Source organism: Salvelinus fontinalis, unplaced genomic scaffold, assembly GCF_029448725.1.
Source record: "Salvelinus fontinalis isolate EN_2023a unplaced genomic scaffold, ASM2944872v1 scaffold_0005, whole genome shotgun sequence".
In the NCBI taxonomy this organism is placed as follows: domain Eukaryota; kingdom Metazoa; phylum Chordata; class Actinopteri; order Salmoniformes; family Salmonidae; genus Salvelinus; species Salvelinus fontinalis.
In genome coordinates, this window is record NW_026600214.1 from 427,904 (window position 1) to 440,720 (window position 12,817).

Below are 12,817 nucleotides of genomic sequence, written 5' to 3' on the forward strand. Positions count from 1 at the left end.
CTTTACATTTTTTAACTTTGGTCAAACGTTTCGGGTAGCCTTCCACAAGCTTCCCAGATTAAGTTGGGTGAATTTTGGCCCATTCCTTCTGACAGAGCTTGTGTAACTGAGTCAAGTTTGTAGGCCTCCTTGCTTTTTCAGTTCTGCCCACAAATTTTCTATGGGATTGAGGTCAGGGCTTTGTGATGGCCACTCCAATACCATGACTTTGTTGTCCTTAAGCCATTTTGCCACAACTTTGGAAGAATGCTTGGGGTCATTGTCCATTTGGAAGACCCATTTGCGACCAAGCTTTAACTTCCTGACTGATGTCTTGAGATGTTGTTTCAATATATCCACATAATTTTCTTGCCTCATGATGCCATCTATTTTGTGAAGTGCACCAGTCCCTCCTGCAGCAAAGGACCCCACAACATGATGCTGCCACCCCTGTGCTTCACGGTTGGGATGGTGTTTTTCGGCTTGCAAGCCTCCCCCTTTTTCCTCCAAACATAACGATGGTCATTATGTATTTTTTGTTTCATCAGACCAGAGGACATTTCTCCAAAAAGTATGATCTTTGTCCCCATGTGCAGTTGCAAACCATAGTCTGGCTTTTTTATGGCGGTTTTGGAGCAGTGGCTTCTTCCTTGCTGAGCGGCCTTTCAGGTTATGTTGATATAGGACTCGTTTTACTGTGGATATAGATACTTTTGTACCTGTTTCCTCCAGCATCTTCACAAGGTCCTTTGCTGTTGTTTTGGGATTGATTTGCACTTTTCGCACCAAACTACGTTCATCTCTAGGAGACAGAACGCATCACCTTCCTGAGCGGTATGACGGCTGCTTGGTCCCATGGTGTTTATACTTGCGTACTATTGTTTGTACAGCTGAACGTGCTACCTTCAGGCGTTTGGAAATTCATCCCAAGGATGAACTAGACTTGTGGAGGTCTACAATTCTTTTTCTGAGGTCTTGGCTGATTTCTTTCGATTTTCCCTAGAATGTCAAGCAAAGAGGCACTGAGTTTGAAGGTAGGCCTTAAAATACATCCACAGGTACACCTCCAATTGACTCAAATTATGTCAATTAGCCTATCAAATTTCTGGAATTTTCCAAGCTGTTTAAAGGCAGTCAATTTAGTGAATGTAAACCTCTGACCCACTGGAATTGTGATACAGTGAATTATAAGTGAAATACTCTGTCTGTTAACATTTGTTGGAAAAATTACTTGTGTCATGCACAAAGTAGATGTCCTAACCGACTTGCCAAAACTATAGTTTTGTGTGTGTGTGTGTGTGTGTGTGTGTGTGTGTGTGTGTGTGTGTGTGTGTGTGGACGTGTTTAACTATTCTTGTGGGGACCAGAAGTCCCTACAAGAATTGTAAACAAAGTAAAAAATTGACCAACTGGGGACATTTTGTTAGTCCCCACAAGGTCAAATGCTATTTCTAGGGGGTTTAGGGTTAAGGTTAGAATTAGTGTTAGGGTTTGAATTAAGTTAAATATTAAGGTTAGGAGCTAGGGTTAGTTGTAGGGTTAGGGTTAGGTTTAGGGTTAGGATAAAGTTTAGGTTTTTGGGTTAGGGTTAGGGTTAGGGTTAAGGTTAAGGTTAGGGTTAGGGTTAGGGTAAGAGCACGGGTTAGGTTTAGGGTTAGGGGTTAGGGAAAATAGGATTTTGAATGGGACTGAATTGTATGTCCCCACAAGGTTAGCTGTACAAAACTGTGTGTGTGTATGTGTGTATATACCAATTGGATTGGAAATGATGCAGACAATTGCATTGATGGAGGCAACAATCTATCTGCAATATTAAAGCTGAACCACCCCCTGTTCGGACTAGACTAGGTAGACTTATTAAGCCAGTGGATAGGCTAATCCAAACTATGTCTACACATTAAATGAAACAGTTCTTGGTTTCTCAGTGACGGTAGGATATTGCCTACCTTTTCTTTTTTTATGTATATATATATATATATATATATATATATATATATATATATATATATATATATATATATATATATATGTAGGAATCTAAGCATGTCTTAGAATGATTTGTGGGTTTGTCTAATATATCTGACAATTCATGTAACTTTGTGTGTAGTCCATCGGCATAAAATGTATATGGCATTTTTCGTATACGGTTGAATAAGGGATTAGCTACCCCTTATTTTTCCTAATCCTTCGCGGGATAGCTTTTCAGCTGATCGACCATTTGTGGGTCTAGAATTAAGGGACTACACTGGGTTACTCTGTCGTCCTGTGGGTGTGAATTTTTTTTCTTTCTTTGCTTTGTTACCTTTGAGGTAATGTGTTTTGTTTTGGGCCTATAATCTAGTGTAAAACAGTGGGGGTGAATGTAGCAGTGTGATGTTGTTCCCCTAGATTACGCACCAAATTGCACACAAGGACCAATTCAAATAGGCCAGGTCAAGAGGGGATGTTAATAATCTGATAATAATAATAATAATTCAGTGTATTTTTTTATTTAATTACAGCTGCATAGCTAATGTTTTTATTTGGTGTACAAACACTTTTTCATACCAATATTGTACATACAAGTGATTGTAAAAGTTTTGTATATTTTGGTTTGGCCCATCGCGGGTTATCTGTATCCCCATACCACTTTATCGTTCTCTTTTGTCTGACCTTCGGCTAGCAAGGTATGTTGTCCTTGGCTCCGAAACTGTTTAATATACAACCGTCATAAGGTTATACAATGTACTGTTTTGCAACCACAAGTTTGTTATAGTGTGGACAGTGTAGGAATTTATGTTAACCTGTCTAGGATCAGCGTGGCGCTAGCGGCACCCCCCCCCCCCCCACTGAAAAACCAGTGCCGCGAAATTCAAAAAAAATATATTTTTAAAATATTTAACTTTCACACATTAAAGTCCAATACAGCTAATGAAAGACACAGATCTTGTGAATCCAGTCAACATTTCCGATTTTTAAAATGTTTTACAGGGAAGACACAATATGTAAAGATGTACATCTATTACCTAAAAACACATTAGCATATTCCACCATCTTTTATTTGTCCACCAACACCAGTAGCCATCACCAATTCGGCTAAACTAAGATATTTATAGCCCCTAACCAACAAAAAAACTCATTAGATGACAGTCTGATAACATATTTATGGTATGGGATAGGTTTTGTTAGAAAAAAGTGCATATTTCAGGTAGATGGCATAGTTTACAATTGCACCCACCATCACAAATGGACTAGAATAATTACAATGAGCAACGTGTTTACCTAACTACTAATCATCAAACATTTCGTAAAAATACACAGCATACACGAATCGAAAGACACAGATCCTGTGAATACAGACAATATTTCAGATTTTCTAAGTGTCTTACAGCGAAAACACAATAAATCGTTATATTAGCTTAGCACATAGCAATTAGCAGCCCAGCATTGATTCTAGCCAAAGTGAGCGATAAAAGTCAACATCGCCAAAAGATATTAATTTTTTCACTAACCTTCTCAGAATTCTTCCGATGACACTCCTGTAACATCACATTACAACATGCATATACAGTTTGATCGAAAATGTTTATATTTAGCCACCAAAATCATGGTTAGACAATGTGAAATGTAACTCAGCTGGTCAGAATTTGTCCTTGCGCCACTTAGACAGTGATCTACTCTTATACATAAATACTCATAAACGTGACTAAAAAATATAGGGTGGACAGGGATTGATAGACAATTTAATTCTTAATACAATTGCGTTATTACATTTTTTAATTTATCCTTACTTTTCAATACAGTTTGCGCCAAGCGAAGCTACGTCAAAAAACATGGCGTCCTAAGCCACTAAAATGTTTCGACAGAAACACGATTTATCATAATAAAAATGTCCTACCTTGAGCTGTTCTTCCATCAGTATCTTGGGCAAAGGATCCTTTCTTGGGAGAAATCGTCTTTTGGTGGAAAGCTGTCCTCTTGCCATGTGGAAATGTCAACTGCGTTCGGGATGAACTGAAAAGCGTGCCCAACTTTTCACATCGTTGCAAAAATAAATGTCCCAAAATCGCACTAAACGGATATAAATTGCTATAAAACGCTTTAAATTAACTACTTCATGATGTTTGTAACTCCTATAACGAGTGAAAAGATGACCGGAGAAATATAACAGGCTAAACTAACGCTTGGAACAGGAGAGGGTCGGTGTCTTCCACGCGCGTTACGCAGCAAGAAAAGACTTGCTAGCTAAAGGTTTTTTTCATTTGTAGGGCCTGTGAACGAGCAATCGACCCCGTTGGAATCGTCATCACGTAAAGGCATCCAGGGGAAGACGTAAGAAGTGTCCGTATAGTCATAGCAACGACAGTGCCCTTTTAACTGACTTCAGAAAAGTGGCCAACATTTCTCAAATCTGACTCCATGTCAGGGAAATTGCTGTAGAATGGGCTCTGTTCCACTTAGAGACAAAATTTCAACTCCTATAGAAACTATAGACTGTTTTCTATCCAATAATAATAATAATATGCATATTGTACGATCAAGGATTTTGTGGGAAGCCGTTTAAAAAATTAGCCACATTAGCATAAATAGTCTAAACAGCGCCCCCATCCCCAACAGGTTAACAAGTTTCACAGAGCTCACTGACTGGGGTACCTGTTGTAACTTGTGAGTACTTGTGACAGTGGTTGAGTGAGTGTCCATGTGCTCGCGCAGGTGCCTGAGAGCTGTGACTGCGCCAAGGGTAGCATGTGTGTAGGGCAAATAAAAAGATTTCAACGAGCAGACAGTCAGTTGTGGCAGCGTCCTAATTAAAATTACACAACGCAGAACGAACCACTCAACAAACTTGAACAAACCCAGATTATTATCAACCGCTGTAACAAGTTGTCCCCTGCAGGAAACCCTCACTGGTACCATAATTTATAGAAAGATCCATGTCTATACAGTATAAAGTTGTAGTTTGTTTAATCACGCTCAATCTGTCTGCTTTTCCCAACACCAGAGACCATGAGTGTTGTATCATGCCTGGACCTGAGAACACCAGAGACCAGGGTAGAGAGTGTTGGATCAAGCCTGGACCTGAGGACACCAGAGACCATGGTGGAGAGTGTTGTATCAAGCCTGGACCTGAGAAAGGTGAGTGTTAACTGATTTACTTGTTTTACTTGTTTAACTTGTTTTCCAATCCAAATATGATTATAGAGTTCGTTATACTTGAGTCCCATGCAAGGAACAGAATAATTATGTATTTGTGACCCGTTTCAGGTAACTAGTTGTATATCGCAAGTCACGACTTCACAGGAGAGCCTTTTATCAAAATGCGTTTTTGGGCAGAAATGCCTTCTTGAATGTGTGAACTTTCATGTGCCTTAACCTGTCTAGGATCAGCGTGGCGCTAGCGGCACACCCCCCCCCCCCCCACTGAAAAACCAGTGCCGCGAAATTCAAAAAAAATAATTTTTTAAAATATTTAACTTTCACACATTAAAGTCCAATACAGCTAATGAAAGACACAGATCTTATGAATCCAGTCAACATTTCCGATTTTTAAAATGTTTTACAGGGAAGACACAATATGTAAAGATGTACATCTATTACCTAAAAACACATTAGCATATTCCACCATCTTTTATTTGTCCACCAACACCAGTAGCCATCACCAATTCGGCTAAACTAAGATATTTATAGCCCCTAACCAACAAAAAAACTCATTAGATGACAGTCTGATAACATATTTATGGTATGGGATAGGTTTTGTTAGAAAAAAGTGCATATTTCAGGTATATGGCATAGTTTACAATTGCACCCACCATCACAAATGGACTAGAATAATTACAATGAGCAACGTGTTTACCTAACTACTAATCATCAAACATTTCGTAAAAATACACAGCATACACGAATCGAAAGACACAGATCCTGTGAATACAGACAATATTTCAGATTTTCTAAGTGTCTTACAGCGAAAACACAATAAATCGTTATATTAGCTTAGCACATAGCAATTAGCAGCCCAGCATTGATTCTAGCCAAAGTGAGCGATAAAAGTCAACATCGCCAAAAGATATTAATTTTTTCACTAACCTTCTCAGAATTCTTCCGATGACACTCCTGTAACATCACATTACAACATGCATATACAGTTTGATCGAAAATGTTTATATTTAGCCACCAAAATCATGGTTAGACAATGTGAAATGTAACTCGGCTGGTCAGAATTTGTCCTTGCGCCACTTAGACAGTGATCTACTCTTATACATAAATACTCATAAACGTGACTAAAAAATATAGGGTGGACAGGGATTGATAGACAATTTAATTCTTAATACAATTGCGTTATTACATTTTTTAATTTATCCTTACTTTTCAATACAGTTTGCGCCAAGCGAAGCTACGTCAAAAAACATGGCGTCCTAAGCCACTAAAATGTTTCGACAGAAACACGATTTATCATAATAAAAATGTCCTACCTTGAGCTGTTCTTCCATCAGTATCTTGGGCAAAGGATCCTTTCTTGGGAGAAATCGTCTTTTGGTGGAAAGCTGTCCTCTTGCCATGTGGAAATGTCAACTACGTTCGGGATGAACTGAAAAGCGTGCCCAACTTTTCACATCGTTGCAAAAATAAATGTCACAAAATCGCACTAAACGGATATAAATTGCTATAAAACGCTTTAAATTAACTACTTTGTGATGTTTGTAACTCCTATAACGAGTGAAAAGATGACCGGAGAAATATAACAGGCTAAACTAACGCTTGGAACAGGAGAGGGTCGGTGTCTTCCACGCGCGTTACGCAGCAAGAAAAGACTTGCTAGCTAAAGGTTTTTTTCATTTGTAGGGCCTGTGAACGAGCAATCGAGCCCGTTGGAATCGTCATCACGTAAAGGCATCCAGGGGAAGACGTAAGAAGTGTCCGTATAGTCATAGCAACGACAGAGCCCTTTTAAATGACTTCAGAAAAGTGGCCAACGTTTCTCAAATCTGACTCCATGTCAGGGAAATTGCTGTAGAATGGGCTCTGTTCCACTTAGAGACAAAATTTCAACTCCTATAGAAACTATAGACTGTTTTCTATCCAATAATAATAATAATATGCATATTGTACGATCAAGGATTTTGTGGGAAGCCGTTTAAAAAATTAGCCACATTAGCATAAATAGTCTAAACAGCGCCCCCATCCCCAACAGGTTAATAACAAATTGTATGCCGTCTGTAAATATGAATAAGACTGTTAAATTACGAGCCTTGTTGGTTAAGCTACAGGAAAAGTCAGCAACCTTCCCACTAGCCATGATTGGCTGAGATAATGAGTGGGCTGGACATGCAAAGAGAGGAGTTCGGATTGGTTTGCCATATAGCAGGCTTCTGTCTATTTGAGCTGGTCAGTCTGTTGCTAATCCTGTTGAATGCTGCTTTTAAAAATGTTTATTGTGTAGTAGAGTTTATCTCCACTTTCTGGAGAACTGAGTTTTGAAATCAGTGGAATTAGAGTCTGATAGCTAAAGAGATGGAGGAATCACCTGTCTCTGGATTACATCTTCAAACTAAGTCAAGTTAAGGCAACAGTGGTATGGCATCCGTGACAGAGAGACGCGTCCATCATGCTTGATGATGTGTTTGGGTAGGATAGTCTAGCTAACTACATTTTCAGATATTACACGTTTCTAATTTTGACAGAAAGTGGTTTAATTTCAAGCTAAAGTGTACTGTTAGCTAGCTAGCTAACGTTACGTGTATGACATTATTATTCGTATCCCAGAACCGTTTGCTTTGTTAGTTAGAGCCTAATGTTAGCTAGCTAACATTGAACCTGGTTGGTTAGCTCCCAGCAGATTCATGCAGGGTAGTAACAACATGATTTGGCACTATGTTCATTGTTGTTAAAAAAAAGAAAAAAGTATTTCAACATTATTTAACCAGGTAAGCTAGTTGAGAACAAGTTCTCATTTACAACTGCGACCTGGCCAAGATAAAGCAAAGCCGTGCGACACAAACAACAACACAGAGTTACACATGGAATAAACAAGCGTACAGTCAATAACACAATAGAATAAAAGAAAGTCTATATACAGTGTGTGCAAATGGCGTGAGGAGGTAAGGCAATAAATAGGCTACAGTAGCGAAGTAATTGCAATTTAGCAAATTAACACTGGAGTAATAGATGAGCAGATGGTGATGTGCAAGTAGAAATACTGGTGTGCAAAAGAGCAGAAAAGTAAATAAAAACAATATGGGGATGAGGTAGGTAGATTGGGTGGGCTATTTACAGATGGGCTATGTACAGCTGCAGCGATCAGTTAGCTGCTCAGATAGCTGATGTTTAAAATTCTTGAGGGAAATATAAGTCTCCAGCTTCAGCGATTTTTGCAATCCGTTCCAGTCATTTGCAGCAGGGAACTGGAAGGAAAGGCGGCCAAAGGACGTGTTGGCATTGGGGATGGCCAGTGAAATATACCTGCTAGAGCGCGTGTGGGTGTTGTTATCGTGACCAATGTGGAGCTTTACCTAGCATCGACTTATAGATGACCTGGAGCCTGTGGGTTTGGCGACGAATATGTAGCAAGGGCCAGCCAACTAGAGCATACAGGTCGCAGTGGTGGGTGCTAAAAGGGGCTTTGGTAACAAAACAAATGGCCCTGTGATAGACTGCATCCAGTTTGCTGAGTAAAGTATTGGAAGCTATTTTGGGGGCTATATCTGTTCTTAGTTCTACATTTTTTGAAAGGGGCATGCTTATTTAAGATGGTGAGGAAATTACTTTTAAATTACTTTTAAAGAATGACCAGGCATCCTCGACTGACGGGATGAGGTCAATATCCTTCCAGGATACCCGGGCCAGGTCGATTAGAAAGGCCTAATCGCAGAAGTGTTTTAGGGGGCTATTGACAGTGATGAGGGGTGGTCGTTTGACCGCGGACCTATAGCGGATGCAGGCAATGAGGCAGTGCTCGCTGAGATCCTGATTGAAAACAGGATTTGGAGGGCAAGTTGGTCAGGATAATATCTATAAGGGTGCCCATGTTTACGGATTTAGGGTTGTACCTGGTGGGTAACTAGCTAACATTAACTGGCTGGCTCGTTAGCTAATGTTACGTGACGTGTGTGATCTTACACGTTGTTTCCCTAGCTAGGTTAATTGTTACCTAGCTAGCTACATGTCTTAAGCTAAAGTGTACAACACCCGTTGAATATGGCCGGTATCAGTAAAATGTCGGCAAAAAAAGCCAGCAGAGCTGGTAAGGCTGTTTTCATGTTATCCCTAGGTAAACAAAATTAGACAGAGCGTCAGGTGTGCTCTGAACACTCCAAGAGCGAAACAAAATGGGTGGGGCTAAAGCTTAAGTGGGTGTGAACGATGATAAATTCATTAAATACCAAAACATTCAAAGGCAATTTTTCTCAAAAGTGAGTTTACAAGTTGATCAACTTTCAAAGCAGAATTATGTTCCCATTGTTCCCAAAGCAGTGTATATATACCATTTTGTAGCTCTACTTTTATCCAATGTAAAAAACACAATTAAAAATTTTGCTACATAACACCAAATCCAGGTGGTGAGGCACATTTGGTCAAAACAAGCTTAAAACCTCTACCACTTCTCTCTCCCGGATCCGGGATCGTCCTCATCAAAAAAGCTGACTAGCATAGCCTAGCCTAACGGGACAGGGATATCATATAATATAATTTTCTTGAAATCACAAGTCCAATACAGCAAATGAAAGATAAACATCTTGTGAATCCAGCCATCATTTCTGATTTTTAAAATGTTTTACAGCGAAAACACAATATGTATTTCTATTAGCTAACCACAATAGCCAAACACACAACCGCATATTTTCACCATGTTTCCACCGCATAGGTAGCTTTCACAAAAATGACAAAATAACAACGACCATAAACTATGAATCAACACATATGGAATCATGTAGGAAGCAAAAAAAGTGTTAAACAAATCAAAATATATTTCATATTTGAGATTCTTCAAATAGCCACCCTTTGCCATGATGTATTTCTATTAGCTAACCACAATAGCCAAACACACAACCGCATATTTTCACCATGTTTCCACCGCATAGGTAGCTTTCACAAAAATGACAAAATAGAGATAAAATTAGTCACTAACCAAGAAACAATATCATCAGATGACAGTCTTATAACATGTTATACAATACATTTATGTTTTGTTCGAAAATGTGCATATTTGAGGTATAAATCATAGTTTTACATTGCAGCTACCATCAAAAATAGCACCAAAGCAGCCAGAAGAATTACAGAGAGCAACGTTAAATACATAAATACTCATCATAAAACATTTATGAAAAATACATGGTGTACAGCAAATGAAAGATAAACATCTTGTGAATCCTGCCAATATTTCCGATTTTTTTAAAGTGTTTTTCAGCGAAAACACAATATAGAATTATATTAGCTTACCACAATAGCCAAACACACAAACGCATTTATTCACCGCATAGGTAGCTTTCGCAAAAACCAGCAATAGATATAAAATGAATCACTAACCTTGAACAAATTTATCAGATGACAGTCTTATAACATCATGTTATACAATACAATTATGTTTTGTTCGAAAATGTGCATATTTATAGCTACAAATCATGGTTATACATTGTGAATACGTAGCATCGATTCACCAGAATCTCCGGAGATATTTTGGACACTCGCCTAATCTGACCAAAGAACTCATCATAAACTTTACATAAAAATACTTGTCGTATGGCAAATGAAAGATACACTGGTTCTTAATGCAACCGCTGTGTTAGATTTTTTAAAATAACTTTACCATAACATACAGCTTGCGTTATTGTGAGACAGCGCTCACCAAAACGGAGGAGAATAGGAGTCAACATTTTACATAGAAATACGAAATAACATCATAAATGTTTTCTTACTTTTGCTGAGCTTCCATCAGAATGTTGTACAAGGAGTCCTTGGTCCAGAATAAATCGTTGTTTGGTTTTAGAATGTCCATTTCTTCTGTCGAATTGGCGCCACAATGCTAGCCAAGGTTGCTAACATTCCCACCCTCTCTTGACGCAAAGAATGGAAAACTCCAAAACTCCCAATAAATGTTGAATAAACTGATAAAACTCGGTTGAAAAAACCTACTTTATGATGTTATTATCATATGTATCAAATAAAATCAGAGCCGGAGATATTCGCCGTGTAAACCGAATGCTTTTCAGAATACAATGTCGAGCTCCGCCGCGCGCCTTCGAAGACAAAGAAAATTCCGGACCTGTCACTCCAAAAGCTCTTGTTCGGCCTCAGATCAAGCTAGACACCCCATTCCACCTTCCACTGCCTGTTGACAGTGTTTTCTATCCAATAGTAATAATAATATGCATATTGTATGATCTAGAAAAGAGTACGAGGCCGTTTCATTTGGGCACGATGTTATCCCAAAGTGAAAACAGCGCCCCCCCTATTGACAAGAAGTTGTTAAGCTTTCATTCTAGAAACTAGGGAACCAGAAATCAGGCCCCTAACGTCTACAAACCATGGACAAGAACAATGTTGTTTCCTGCTTCCACAAACATGAATTAATATAACAATGTAATTGTATCCTTAATACTTTTCACGTCAGATTATGGTATGCTAATGAGTGTATAAATCATGTATGACTTCATTATCCACACAACATTCTAAGCCTGTTGCTCACTTATATTCATTTTTATTACAAGTCAAACGATTAAAACAATGATTCGAGTTAATGGCATTAGTTCAATTTTAGAATTTGTTCAAATTTGTCCCTAAAAATTGTCCAATTTTAAAAAGCAGTGCATTGAGTTATAAGCATACAATGCTTTGATTGTAAGGGAAAAAACACATCAGGCTACTAGTCCACTACCACATATCTACAACACAAAATCCATGTGTATGTGTGTGTATGTGTGTGTGTGTATGTGTGTGTATGTGTGTGTATGGTGTTTATGTGTGTGTATGGTGTGTATGTGTGTGTATGTGTGTGTATGGTGTGTATGTGTGTGTATGTGTGTGTAGTGTGTGTGTGTGTATGTATGGTGTGTGTGTGTGTGTGTGTATGGTGTGTATGTGTGTGTATGTGTATATATGTGTGTGTATGGAGTGTATGTGTGTGTATGGTGTGTATGGTGTGTATGTGTGTGTAGTGTGTGTGTAGTGTGTGTGTGTGTATGTGTGTGTATGTGTGTGTATGTGTGTGTATGTGTGTGTATGGTGTTTATGTGTGTGTATGGTGTGTATGTGTGTGTATGTGTGTGTAGTGTGTGTGTGTGTGTGTGTGTGTGTGTGTGTATGTGTGTATGTGTGTGTATGGTGTGTTTGGTGTGTATGTGTGTGTATGGTGTGCATGTGTGTGTATGTGTGTATATGTGTGTGTATGGAGTGTATGTGTGTGTATGGTGTGTATGGTGTGTATGTGTGTGTATGGTGTGTATGTGTGTGTAGTGTGTGTGTAGTGTGTGTGTATGTGTGTGTATGTGTGTGTAGTGTGTGTGTAGTGTGTGTGTATGTGTGTGTATGTGTGTGTATGTGTGTGTATGTGTGTGTATGTGTGTGTATGGTGTGTATGTGTGTGTATGTGTGTGTATGGTGTGTATGTGTGTGTATGGTGTGTATGTGTGTGTAGTGTGTAGTGTGTGTGTGTGTATATGTGTGTGTATGGAGTGTATGTGTGTGTATGGTGTGTATGGTATGTGTAGTGTGTGTGTATGGTGTGTATGGTGTGTATGGTGTGTATGGTGTGGATGTGTGTGTGTGTTGTGTATGTGTGTGTGTATGGTGTGTGTGTGTGTGTGTGTATGGTGTGTGTGTGTGTGTATGGTGTGTGTGGTGTGTATGGTGTGTATGTGTGTGTATG